At 41.7% G+C, this 14,786-nt stretch overlaps 1 protein-coding gene and 1 non-coding gene across 2 annotated transcripts in view; one reads left to right on the plus strand and one right to left on the minus strand.

Annotated features, from left to right (window-relative positions):
• The window catches only part of Sh3kbp1 (SH3 domain containing kinase binding protein 1), a 359,863-nt gene that overhangs the window by 12,752 nt on the left and 332,325 nt on the right, over nucleotides 1–14,786 (plus strand). The window lies entirely within an intron of this gene.
• On the minus strand, nucleotides 2,774–2,892 carry LOC116096390. The gene has a single exon (XR_004120975.1). It is a non-coding gene; the product is annotated as a 5S ribosomal RNA (ribosomal RNA).

Consider the following 14,786-nt stretch of genomic DNA (forward strand, 5'->3'; position numbering starts at 1 on the left):
AAGCAGTATAGGAGACTTTCCTGCCCCATCCCACTGTATCATCCATAATGATTAACCATTGCTCTTACACAGTGAAAATTGAACCCCCCTGGGGGCTTGCTTCTTTCCCTTCTCTTTCTTTCTCCTTCCTTTCCTTCTTTGCCTTTCCACTACCTGACTGGTATTTGCAGGAACTTTGCTTTCAGGAACCACAGCGCACCATCCACTGCCTCAAAAAACAATTATGCTAAAAACAGGGTATGTAGGTATGCATGCCTATAATCCCAGCACTCAGGAGGCAGAGACAGGAGGATCGATTGCAAGTTCCATGACAACCTGACATACATAGTGAGACCTACCCTGCTTTAAAAAAAAAAAAGTTCAGCAGCGGGTGTGGTGGTGTGTGTATCTGTCCTTTTAGCTCTGGGGGAGTAGCTACAGGAGAACTGCTGTGACTATGAGTCCAGCTTCAGTGATAGAGTGAGTTCCAGGCCAGCATGGACTATGAAATGAGATTCGGTCACAAAACTAAAAAACAAACAAACAGCTTTAAGTTCCAAAGATGATCAAGATGAGTGACTAAAACCACCAATGAGGACCCAGTTTGGAGAACCATCTCAAAGCCTTGCTCATTGAATAAGTTTTACTAATGGACAATTTTATGTAAATGATTTGTTTGCTTACCCAAGTATCCACTAAATGTCAGCTCACATACTTGATAAAAATGCTAGTTGAATATTTATGATGGCCTTCCTGGGGCAAGTTTCTGTGAAAGTTGTAAAATTTATAGATGTTAAAAAGCATTAGTAGTAATGTGTGCTATACCCTCTTTTCTGTTACCTTATCAAATTCTAACTCTAACTTTTGAATTTGTTGGGTTGACTTGGTACTGTTGTATGTTGGGATTCAATTAACATAGCTAAGTGTTTATTGGGTGTTTGTTAACTGTAAGCTTTAGAACATAGGGACTGGAAGATAATCTGATGTTTCACCCATGAACACATTTTGCTTAACTTTCCTTTTTCTAATTGGGAGGAAATTGTGGGTGTGGTCATTTCAGGAACCACAAAAACAGTAGTTGAAACAGAAGACCTCTAAGCAAATTCTGCTTATCCAGAAAGAAGGAAAAGTGTCCATGTCAGGAAATCCCATCAGATTTGAAAACAATTTTCTGAGCTTTAACCAACTCTAGCAGCTGCTAAAACTCCCTCCTAGTTGGAGATTTAGAGAAAATCAAAATAGCTTTGCTCAAATAACCTAATGCTGAAGTTCCCCTTTACAAGAGAAATATTTCCCATGAGCCCCTGATTTGCCTTAAACTTTTGAATGTTTGTTAGCATTTATTTATTTTATTGTGGTAAGGTATGCATAGCATAAACTTACTGTTTTCGGTGCTGAGGGGATTGCTTAAGCAGGGGAAAGTGCATAGCTGCATGACCCTGATGACCCAAGATCAATTCCCAGAACTCATGTAAAAATATCCAGATATCGTGGTGCTCGCGTATCTGCAGTCACAGCAGTTCTGGATGCGGGGAGGCGGGGTGGAAGCAGGAGAATTGCCTAGAACCTTTCCAGGTGACTATAGCTTGGAGTACTCAGCAGAAACAAGAGAGACCCTGCCTTAAGAAGGTAGCAAGCAAGAACCACCTGTGGCACATATGTAATACACACACACACACACACACACACACACACACACACACACACACACACACACTCCCAAGTATGAAGCTCAGTGCCATTAAGCACATTCACACTGTGGTACCTCAGTACCATCATCTTTCATAAGTGAAACGCTTTCTGTCTTCCTGGTAGCTGTAATTCTACTTCAGGTTTCTGTGAATTTTCTTCTTTATACCTCGGATAGATGCAATCACACTGTGAGTTCACTGATTTATTTGTGACTGGCTTATTTCATCTAGCATATTACCTCTAAAGTTTATCCATCTGGTAGCCTGTGTCAGAATTTCCTTTTTAATTGCTTTAAACTATATAATAATAATGTTACTTGAAAATGCAGGCACTTAACTACATATAAACTGATTTTGCTTTTAGCTCATTTACAAGTATAAACCTGAAATGAATTCACAAATTAAGCATAAATTAAGCTGCCGAAGTTCAAATCAACACTCATAGAGGCATGATGGTGTTTCAGAGATGAAGTTGTTGCTTGGCTTTGTGACAAGCGCTTGCTGGAATCTTTCATGTGTTCTCGTGTCTCCCAGTTTTTTCTTCTGTGTTCAAAGCACAGGGAGAATCAATCTCTCCTTCACACAGTTCTCATTGAGTCCTTTTCACATGCTGCAAGGTATTAAGAGCACTTTGGATGCAGATGAGATATTTGTGGGCTGCAGCAGACATCATTGTTAATGTGTGATTGTGAGCTTGTTCTTCATTGTGAGAACTCACATAGTACATGCCTGTGTTTGTCCTTTGTCCTTATTTCTCTCTGACCTGGAGAGAACATCCGTTAGGAATCTTCTTAAAGGTTATCTTTCCCTTTTTGGAAAAATAGTTTTATCATTTCCATAGTATCTCTTCATAACAATGGCATGGTTTTGCTTGGTTTTAGTTTAGTTTCTGGAGTTGAAACTGCAGAGACATGAGACTTGCTTGTTGTGTCTAGCTTTTGTTTTCTTCCTTCCATTGTCTGAGTATGTCACTGTGCATGTGTCCCATCTCCAGCTGATAGACACATCACTTCCAGTGTTTTCTTTCTTTCTTTCTTTCTTTCTTTCTTTCTTTCTTTCTTTCTTTCTTTCTTTCTTTCTTTCTTTCTTTCTTTCTTTATAAAGGCCTGCAGCACCCAGTATTCCCAGGCGGTCTCCCATCCAAGTACTAACCAGGCCCAACCCTGCTTAGCTTCCGAGATCAGACAAGATCGGGCGTGTTCAGGGTGGTATGGCCATAGACACTTCCAGTGTTTTCTTATCACCGTTCTTACAGATGTCTCTGGCACACATGTAAAATGTGTATACTTAAAAATGAGAACAAGTATTGATTTTGCTGGGTTTCAAGTTGGAGTTCCAGCCGGGCAGTGGTGGCGTAAGCCTTTAATCCCAGCACTTGGGAGGCAGAGGCAGGTGGGTTTCTGAGTTCGAGGCCAGCCTGGTCTACAGAGTGAGTTCCAGGACAGCCAGGGCTACACAGAGAAACCCTGTCTCGAAAAAACAAAACAAAACAAAACAAACAAACAAGTTGGAGTTCCAGAGTGTGTGCAACAAGCGTTTGTTCTTGACTAACAAATGAATGAACTAACCAATGAATGAAGAATACAAAGGAAAAAATATATGCATATTCAGTTTTAGAGGACATTTTTTAATTGATCTTCAAATTTGTGTGTCTCCAAAGTGTAAACATTTCTGCTGCTTGTATTCTCAACAATATTTGCTCTCCCAGATGTATTAAGATGTCATCTAAGCTGCTTTCCCAGAGGACCTTCCCTGCCCCCTGAAAGGTGTGATAGTCTACTCCTTCTTTCTCAAGTTACTGCTGATCACAAGACAATTCGGGGGCCAAGCTGTTATGCTCTGCAGGGGCATTGGAACCAGGCCCCTTCTCTGTTATTGGCATAGTTGATTCTGGCTCCTCAGCACCTGTGCACCCCCCACCCAGTGGCAGTGTACTTTTGTTAAGGAAGCTGCTTGCATCAACTATCAGCTATTCCCATGGCAAGAACCCCCATAGCAATAATACAGTTACAGTCTCAAATGCAGCTGCATATGTCTATGGAAAGGCCATCTTCAGGGGTCTGGGGAAATGGCTCAGTGGTTAAGACTGCTTGTTGCTCTTCCAGAGGGCTGGGATTTGGTTCTAATACCAACATCGGATGACTCCCAATCACTTGTAACTCCAGTTCCCAGGAATCCTATATCCTCTTCTGGCCTCTGCAGGCACCTCTATGTGAGCACACACACATACACATGAATAAAAATAAAATTAAAAGAGAACAGTAATCTCCAGCTGGGCAACCATGTGCCAACAAAAACCTGATGGTGGGGGAGTGCTTGTTTCTGTTGCCATAACAAATTACAACAAACTCAGTGGCTTGAACAACACAGATTTATCCCATAGTTCTGGAGTTCAGAAATTCAAGATAGGGATGATCCTCATTCTTAGTTCTTCCAGCTTCAAGTGACCACCTCCTCACATGACTATGCCCTCTGTTTCCTTCATCATGTCTCCTTTTCTGGCTCTTCTGCCTTCCCCTTCATCTTTTAAAAATCTTCTGGAATTACAAAGGGCCCACTCAGCTAATCAACAGTATTCTCCCTATCTCAAGATCTGAAATTTAATACATCTGCAAAGTCTCTTTTGCAATGTTGAGTTCCCAGGTACTGGGTTTTCTGGTGTGCACACAGATGAGAGCAGTAGTCATTGTTCTGCACACCACTGGGGGAACAAAGTGTTCTGTTTCTAAAAGAGGAAGAGTAAAAATGGGGACTGGAGATGATTATCAGTTTCTGCTGTATCATATGACCACAATTTTGTGAGGCTCATGGCTGTATATATATTTTAAAGCATTAAAATTGTCAGAGCTGGTGAACTTGTTGAGGACAGAGTTTTGTTTTCCAGTTCATGATTCATAGAGTTGAAGTGTTCTAATAACCCCCCCCAAAAACATATTTTTGAGGTCTATATCCTTTGTCATTATGACCAAAACATGTATGAGTTTTGTTTTGCTGCATTCCATTTGTGAAGGGCATTTCCAATTACTGTTCTATTCATGTTTTCTTGGGTACTAAACAGCCACCACCATCACCATGATTAAATGCTGCATGAGTATATCAAGATCTTCAGACATACTTAGAGCTCCAATGTGTTAAAAATAAAGAGAATGTGGATGAGGAAGTGGCTTAATCCCTAAAGGGCACAAGCATGAAGACCTGCGATTGGAATCTAAGAATACACATAAAACCAAATGCAATAGTGCACCACTGTAATCCCAGGGCTTCCGTGGTGAGATGGGATGTGGGGACAGGAGAATCCACACAGGCTCCTGGGTCAGCTAGCCTGGTATATGCACCTGTCTCAAGCAGGATAGAAGGGTCTTGAACTTACTTTAGGTGTACACACACACATACCCCTACACCTCATAATAGCACACCAAGGCGGCCAGGGCCCTCTTGTATGCTGTGACCCTTTATCAGGCATTTTGTGCACATAGTAGGTAGATCAAACAAACTCCTCTTTTCTAATGCCTTTTGGCTTTCAGTTTGTATGTTCATCTGTTGTGGGTAGGGAGTGCAAGGAGATACACTGATATTTTTTAACATGTGCTATTAGATTGGAATGTTTGTGCAGCCCCAGATTCACTCATATGTTAATGTCCTAGTACCTAATGTGGTCCTATTTGGAGATAGTACCTTTGGGGGAGATTAATTACAGGTTCATTCATACTCCTTGACACAGCCTGATTTAAAAATCTTTTTTTTTTTTTTGTCCTTTGCCATTAATTGCTTCCTTCTGGCAACAAAAAGCCAAGTGAGTAATTAGTCACATTCACACGAATCCATTTTTGTACACGTTAGAACAAACTCTCTGTAGTGATGACTTAGGGAGTCTCTAGTAGCCAATAAGACTCATTTGTCCTTTGTTGGCTCTAGCAGAACCTATCCACAGCTTCTCTGGGCTCTGCTGTCTTTGCCTGTTCAAGTCCCTCCTTCTTGTCCTGGGGAAATCTTGGCTTCTAGCCTATAGCTGACAGTTTTTGCTTAGGAGGTGGAAAAGAATAGTAAGCTTGACTACAGTAAGTCATACATATGCATTCTAATAGTTATGAATAAGAAGAAATCAATTGGCGGAGAGCTATTTGTTTTTGAGGTGGGCTCATGAGACCTCTTATTTACCTTTGTTTTCCTTGGATTGCTGGAAAATGGAAGAATCTGAGCTTCATTGGTAGCCATCCCTAATTCTGCTTCCTCCTTCTCTCCCCACCCTAACTCAGATGCTTCCAGAAGCATAGAAGAAGGGTCAGACACATGTTGAGGAGACGACACATGTTGGTTGAGAAAAACCAGGGATTTTAAGGACCCCAACATTCATGCTCTGTGTACATTGTCCCTGCCCCCTGGTTGTCAGGCCGTGATAACAGCCTTCAAATTCCCATGGTGTGTTACCTATAATGGATGGCAAAAGGAAAAACTTCTGTTGAATAAGAAGAAACAATATGAGTCTAAAGGCAGAGTATCATTTTCCCAAACCAGGGTAGAAATCATCATTTAATTACATGCCTTATTGGCTTTCATTGGCCTGAGATGGGTGGTCAGCTGCAACTGAGAAAGTCATTATTGCCTGTAGTCTTCCCTACTGTTGGCCATGTTGTAAGGCATATTTATATATTTGGAAGTAATTTCCCTACAAATGACCTAAAAAAGTAGGCATGGGAGAATTTTGACTTTGTGATCGAATTGATGACCCTCAGATCACTTGCCTCATATGCATGGGAATCTTCTTTTTGCCCTTGACTAGTCATTAACAGAAGCTCTTTTTGTATTGAAGTTACCAAGAGATGACCCTATTAGTGATCAGTCTCTTGTAAAGCTTGTACCTCGTTGTTGTTACTGTCTTCTCCTGTTTCTCTGCCATGGCTTTGCCATAGAAGGATCTACTTTATCATTTTTAGTTGTGGTCAGTCTTCAGGCTTTCCACACTTCCTCTTGGGTCTGTAATGAAGCACATTCATGTGCCCTTGGCTGTGCAGAGTCCATCTGAGATATGGGAGCCCACGTGCTTATTTCTACAGGGCGCTCATCCTGCATTTTAGGGAAGTGTTGCTGGCTTGCCTCAAATGAGGGATGTTTTTCTTCTTTCCTTCACTGGACTCAAACTTTTTATCCTGAACCAGACCCTGCCATTTACAGCAGATTCCTTTCCATTAGGGAGTAATTGCTTACAAAAAAGTCCCCCTGTTAAAAACACATATTTCTTTCATATTCTAAACTGGTAGTGGAAACTCCCATCGGCTGGCCTCACATGCAAACAGTTTGTAATGGTGAAGATGGCAGTGGGATGCTGAGTCTCCTTGGATTGTCTTGAATGTTAACAATTTGCTTTGGATGTTATGCTTGTTGTCATTTAGGGACCATCTCATGTGTCACAGACAGCTCTACCTTTGGATGTTCTTACACTTTGGAGAATGGGAGGAGCCATATGGCTGCTTCCTAGGCAAGTGAGACTTGCTGAAAGTAGAGCTTAAGTGGCCCAACTGTCCTGGCATTGGAAATCATTACTTTCTATTTTTAGGTTATCCTGTGTTAGCCCTAACTCTTTTCAAGTACAGGCAATAGGAATCAATGAGCAAGACCTTTGTCAGGTGGGCAGTGCTAGAGTTTGAACTTTCCCTTTCTGCTAGTTGGAAGGAATTTAGGAGACCTAAATCTATTGAAAGAAGAATGCTGAGTCCCATGTTCCCTCCCTTTCAGCCCCATACGCCATTTAAGGAGGGTTCTGTCTCACTGTGGATTTAGGGTACTCACCACAAGAAAATGATGTTGAAAGAGTTAATTCTGCCTTTGTGAGCTTGTGGCACCAGCTAAACCAATAGCCATGAGAACAGTTTGCATTAAAAAAAAAAAAACAAAAACAAAAAACAATAAACAAAAAACCCTTTGAGCCTCCTGAAGAGAAACCCTGAGACTTAGACTCAGACACTGTTAGCTTCAGTGGGTCTCAAAAGGAAATTGATGTCATCATCCTTAGTTGCAAAGTGTTGCGTTAAATGATAAGGAGAGGCTTACCTTCCATTGCTCATTTCCTAAGTAATAATCTTATTTTACTATCCCCGTTCTTGCCCACCTTCAGTTACAAAAATAACTCTGAGTGGGTTTTCTTTTTAAAGATTTGTGTCAAACTGATACCTCATAAAATGGCACAAGCAAAGTGTTCTATTTAGAACCTGTCTTGTGACATAAAAACACATGTGTTTTTAGTTATTGGACCCTGGTTTTTGGAATTAAGGTTAGGGGAATGAAGACTGGTAGTAGGTATGGGTGTAGAGCTAGGTTTTCAGATAAGACATGAAAATGCTATGGATTTTGCATAGATAGATTTACTTAAGTAAAACTTGCTTATTCATTAGACCCCAAACATGCTGCTATGGCATTTTGTAAATAGGATTATATGTTTCCTATTGCTACCTGTTTTTATGTACATATCTGTTGTGATAAGACACTATGACCAAGGCAACATACAGAAGAAAGAATTTATTTGGGGCTTATGGTTTCGGAGGGTGAGTCCATGATGGCAGAGCAAAGGCATTGTGGTGGCAAGAACAGCTGAGAGCTTACACTGTAATCCTTAAGCACAAGGCAGAGGCACACGCATGCACGCATGCGCGCGCACACACACACACACACACACAGAGAGAGAGAGAGAGAGAGAGAGAGAGAGAGAGAGAGAGAGAGAGAGGGAGAGAGAGAGACAGAGAGAGAGAGAGGTTTTGAAAGCTGAAAGCTTGCCCTCCCCCCAATGACATACCTCCAATATATGTACCTATGGGAGCTATTCTTATTCAAACCACCACACTGCCCTAACAAATTACTACAAAAACAACACAAGTGTATTGTCTCCCAGTTCTATAGGAGTCTAATGTGGGCCTCATGTGTTTAGTATCAATGTATTGACAGGACTTTATTTCTTTCTGGGAACTAGTGAAAAATCTCTTGTCCTCCCCCCCACCCCCAGTTTAGAAGGCTGCCCATGTTTCCTTTCTAAGTCTTCAAAGAAGGTGAACTCTGCTAGCATCTCACCACTTTGACCTCCTTCAGTGTTTCTTCCATAATGTGAGATTCGCCTGGAGAATCCAGGTTAATTTCCCCATTTTAATGCCAACTGACTAGCAACCTTGTTTGCAACTTGCTGGTTATTCACAGGTCCTCGGATTCATATGTGGCCAGTGTTGCGGATGCATTACTCTAGATATTTTACTGGGGACCTTTTGTTCTCATCACGTAGTGGGCAATGGTATCAGTAGCAGCTCATGGTGGAGGAAAGCTTCCGTCTTTGCAGCACTGCAGGAAGTTAAGAAGGTGGAGTTCTCAGACCAGGGCTCACAAAAGGCTGTCCTCGGGCTAGAGCCTCATGGTGGGATGGTGGTAAAGTGGGGCATGGAGTGAAGTTGACGAGTCACAGCTGGGCTGGCCAGTGAGTAAGGAGGAAGCAGGAAGATGAAGACAGGAAATGGCAGTCGAGTCAGTCTCTTGGGAGAAAGAAAATAGAAGATAGGGTTGGCTACATTTGACCCTAAAGAAAAGAAAAAGAGGGGCCTTTTTTTTTTTTCCGTCCTGTGCTTTGGGACTGGCTCCTCTCTTTAGGTTATCCAGACTCTAGACTGAATAAATTTGGTCTCTGTTTAGATTGTGCTTTTGCCACTGAAACACAAAGGCTTCAGCGTGACCGTGACCGCTGAGTCTTGCAGTGGGGGGTAGGGAGAGCAGCAGCCCATGTAATCACGTCCCAGGAGAGCTCTGTTCTGGGGCTTGCAAACGGACTTGTACATATTCACAGACCCTTGGCCGTTTTCTCAGAATCCTAAGGTATAATCTGATGTGAACTGACCTATGCTGAGTTGTGCTTTGAAGAACTGTCAAGTTCTCCTGGGACACAATAGAAGGGAACTTTGAGGGTCATTTCCCATAGTCTTATGATCAGAGTGTATTCCAGCTACTTCTGACTCTTGTTAGTTGGAAGGCACAGGGAAGCTGTGCTAAGTCCCCAGTCACAGAGTCTCTGTGTGACTGTGGCAGAATTCAGCTAATCCCCAGAAGGAGGACCAGAGCTTTCATTTTCTAGCCAAACATGGGGCCCGGACACAGTACTTTCTGAAGAGGGCAGAGTGCTGATCTTTGTAGATTCTTTGCTGTAGTTCACACAAGAATCAGCAAGATATTACAGTGTTTTCACCAGTTCATGGGTCACAGGGCTATTGCTCATGTTGATGGTTCATCAGCTGAAGCCAGTAAACTCTGATTAGTCTTTCCTGCTGACCCACCATGCCTGGGAGGGGCATTTGTTTCTGATTTGAGTACTTCGAGTGTGAACTGACCATCTTTGGGTAAGAATTAAAACTAATTAATAAACCAGGGTGTATTTTACTGCTTGTTTTTGAAAGCATGAGCTGATTTTTAACACTATATTTTGAGGGGCTAGAGAGATGGCTCAGCAGTTAAGAGCACTGTCTGCTCTTCTGGAGGACCTGGGTTCAATTCCCAGTACTGACATGGTGGCTCTCACCTGTCTACAACTCAGTTCCAGGGCTTTTGACACCCTCACACAGACATATATGTATGCAAAACTCCAATGTACATAAGTTAAAAAAAATTAAAAAACTTTTAACAGACTTCAGTCTTGCAGAAAAGATGCAAAAGACATATTGGGCTCTCACATAGCTCCCACCCAATTTTCCCTATGGTTGGCTAGCATCTTTCGTAATCATAGTTATGTTAATGTTCTTGTTAGAAGTGGGAAACCAACATTGGCACAATACTATTTGCTATATTGAAAGTATTATATAATGTCATCAGTTTTTTGACTGGGGTCCTTTTAAAAAGAATTCTTGTCTAGGATCCTGTCCAGAACCCTACCTTTCATTTGGTTGTTGTTCCATCCTGGGCCCCACTGTCTGTGACAGTTTCTCTATCTGTCATGCCCTTGATAATTCTGAAGCATATTGATTAGTTATTTGGGCAGCTGTTCTACAATTGAGTTTTCTCATGGCTGGATTGAGCTTACTTAAAAATCTTATTTCATTTTTGAGATCAATTTAATTACAGCATTTCTCCTTTTTATTTCCTCCCTCTAAACCCATCCATATACTTGTCTCTATTCTCCTTCAACCGAAAGCTTACTGAATAACTTTTAACAATTTTGAAATGAGGAGTTTGGTAGCATCAAGTATATTCACAGGTGTGTTGTTACTATTCTCAGGACATTTCCATAACTCATATAGTCTATCTCATCCTATTCGATCCTTGATTAGTAGTTACTCTCCAAATGACCCCTCCTCTGGCCTCTCTTCACTGCTAGTCTACTTTCTGTTTCTATGATTGTTGCCTAGTCAATGTTCCTCATGTAGGCAGCATCTTAGTGTTTACCATTCTGTGTTTTGCCTCTTTGACTTAGCTTTCAAGGATCATCCATTTGATAACATGTTTTAGTACTTCCTCCTCTACTCTGGTATTAGGGGTTGGACCCACAGCCGAACATATGTGCTCAACCACTGAACTACACTGCCCCACACCACTTTATTTTTCTTTCGTTTCTGGAACAGGGTCTTTGCTAAGTTGCCAATGCTGGCCTTGTCCTGTCTCCATCTCTGGAGTAACTAGGTGGTATGTGCCACCAATGGCCTAAGATGGTCCATTGGAGGGATAGATGGCACTTTGTTTATCCTCTCAACTCTTGACAGGGGTCTTTCTATTTGGTTATTGGGAATCATACTTAACCTTATACATGACCCTTATACCACTGGGTCATGTTTTCAAAGGGAACTTGGAGAAGCTGCCTAAGCCTTAGTTTGGAAGGGTGGGAAAAGGAAGCATTTAGTTGTCCCATCCCTGACTGAAGCTTCTAAAAGAAAACAGGGAGATAGATTGTAGTAGGGGCAAAAGGAGAGGCAGAATGATTTGGAGACAAGTGTTGACTGCTGGAGGGGCTGGGAGAAGAGAAAGCCAAAACTGTCAGGTTTATTGTTGTTCAAAGCCACTGCCACTTGAAGAAGGCATAGATGACAAGAAGCAAGCCTGCTTGTCAAAGTCAGAGTGTGGGTGTGGTGATTTGAATAGGTATAGCCTCCATAGACTCATGTGTTTGAATGCATGGCCCATAGAGTGGCACTATTAGGAGGTATGTCCTTGTTGGAGGACTTAAGTGAGCAGGCTTTGAGGTGTTTTATGTTTAAGCCATGTGCAGTGTGGCACCCAGTCTCCTCCTGCTGCTGTAGGATAAGATGTAGACCTCTCAGGTCACTCTGCCTGGACATTGCTGTGCTTCCCGCCATGATGATAATGCACTAAACCTCTGAACCTGTAAGCCAGCCCCAATTAAGTGTTATCCTTTATAAGAGTTGGCTTGGCCATGGTGTCTCTTCACAGAAATAAAACCCTAACTAGGACAGTAGAGAGCCAGCAGGATAGCATTCGGGACCACAATTCACTGTGGTGGAGGGCAGGCTGGGGAGAAGGTAGCGCATTCTGCAACCCCAAAGCCAAGGGGGAACAGCTGAGGTGGAAATGAAGGCACTTCCCAGTGTTTTACATCTCTGTGGCTGCATTTCCTAACAAGAAATGATATATTTATAACATATATTGTACATTATTGTGTATTACCTGTAATACTCCATGTAGAAGCAGGAGGATTGTGAGTTGAGGGCCAGCCTGAGGTACTTAGTGAAACCATCTTAAGAAAAAGGACATATTTTACATTTTGACCTCATTTACACATCTTTATTTATGCTTGAAATTGGTGATTTCACCACAAGTATTTGCTAAAAATCTGATATTTTATATTTCTTTCCATTCCATTAGGAAAAAACCTCCTGCTTCTTGTGACCATGCTCAGTCTTAGCCTGAAAGTACCTTTGTACACAAAGGCATGTGGTTGTTGGGAACAGAACCCAGGACCTCTGGAAGAGCAGCCAGTGCTCTTAACCACTGAGCCATCTTTCCAGCCCCACTCTTTTCTTTTTACACTGTGTTTTTCCTGGTCCAATTATTCATATGCTTTTGTTTGCTTCATATTTTGGCAGCTGACACCAATTTATGTGGAATGTCATGATTAAATGTAAAACAAATCATTGAGAACTTTTGATTGAGACTGGAATAAATTGTGTAGTAAAGTTTACATACATGGAAAAAAAACATTTGTTTTTGGAAGCAAGGTCTAGATTTTCTTTTAGTTCTATAATTCTGTCATTCCTTCCTTCCTTCATTTTATTTTTAGTTTTTAGAGACAGAGTTTCTCTATGTATTGCTGGCTGGTCTGAAATTCACTGTGTAGACCAAGCTGGCCTTAAACCCACAGAGATCTGCCTGCCTCTGCCTCCCAGTGCTTAGGATTAAAGGCCTGGACATGACCATACCTAGTTGTCCTTTTTGTTTGTTAAGACTTTTGATTTGTTTTGTTTCAGGTAGAGTTTCACTCTCGAGTGGCCTAGAACTCACTGTGTGGTACATGCTGGCCTTGTACTCGAGGTGATTGATCATCCTGTCTCAGCCTCCCAGATACTGGGATCAGAGGCATGTACCTTGATACACAGATGCTCTGGTATTCATTCTTTCTTTTTAAAAAATATTTTTTGGACTATCTAAAAAGATATCACCTTTAAAAAGAAAGAAATTTGCCATATCCATAAACGTTTAGAAAGGCTTGGTATTAGTATATAAAGAAGATGCCATTGTTATTATTAATAGGGATATTTTCCCTTGCACTTACAGTTGCTAGAATTCCATTGTTTATGCAGACTTTTTTTTAAAGACAGAGTCTCATACAGACCAGGCTGACCTCAAGCTTCCTGTGTAGCCAAGATCTTGAACTCCCAATCTTTCTGCCAATACCTCTCAAGTCCTAGAATTATGGGCGTATACCACCATGCTTCTCTTAAGAGATAAGGTCCTGCTATGCAGCCAAGGCTGAACCTTACTTAAACCTGCCATCCCCCTGCTTCTGCTGTCCAAGTAGCTGAGGTGATAGATAATGTGTCAGCACACTCGGCTTTATGTGCTCAGACATTTTTACTAACATCATATAATGCATAATATATTTCATTATGGCATTTCGTGTATATAATGCATTTTTATCATACTTACCTCCCATTACCCTTTCCTGTTCCCATCTTGCTCCTGCAGACCCCGTCCAGTTATTTCCTAGTCAATCTTCTACTTTCCTCTATGCATGCATTTACTTATTTATTTTTGGTGACCCAATGAGTCTCATTAGGTTTGCTTAAAGGGACCAGGTGAGGGATTATATATAGGAGCATTATATACAGGTAACAGTTAACTGCCTATAAATACTCAGGGAGGGTGGGGCCTCATGGGCCTTGCATTCCCCCAGAATCAGATGATGGCAGGCCTAGTCTTGTGCAGATTATGTGTTGATTATCACCACTACTATGAGATCAAGCACACAATGATACCGTGTTCCAAAGATGATGTTCTTACCTTCTTTCTACTTTTATAACCTTTTCATTCTGTCTTTAACCACACTCCCTGAGCCTGGGAGGGAGAGGATGATGTGGGATGCTCCTTTCTAGCTGAACAGTCTAATGTCCTAGAGGCTAGAAGTTCAAGGTCAAATGCATAAATACAACCTGCTGATGTCATTTTGTTGTTGTTGTTGTTGCTTTTATGTATATGGTTTCAGGGATGATCACATTGTATTGGATAACCAATTAGGAACTCATCCCTTGGTTTATTCTGGGTATCTTTGTGTGTGTGTGTGTGTGTGTGTGTGTGTGTGTGTGTGTGTGTGCATGTGTTTGTGTGAGTGTGCATGTGTTTGTGTGAGTGTGCATACTTGTTCTTGTGGATCCACTTGTATGTGTTTATGGTGTGAGCATGTGGGAGCCAAAGGGCCAATGACAGGTGTCTTTATTAGTTACTTACCCCTTATTTTTGAAGCTGGCAATCATCAATTCTGTCAGGCTGACTGTCTGCTGAATTCCAGGCATTCACCTGTCATTGCCTACCCAGTGCTGGGGTCTTTCACATGGGTGCTAAGTATCCAAACTTGGCTCATCATGTGTATGTGGCAAGCACTTTCCTGGCTGAGCTGTCTTGCCAGCACTACATTTTCTTTATTTCTTAAAA

The sequence above is a fragment of the Mastomys coucha genome, chromosome X (genome assembly GCF_008632895.1).
Source record: "Mastomys coucha isolate ucsf_1 chromosome X, UCSF_Mcou_1, whole genome shotgun sequence".
Taxonomy (NCBI): Eukaryota; Metazoa; Chordata; class Mammalia; order Rodentia; family Muridae; genus Mastomys; species Mastomys coucha.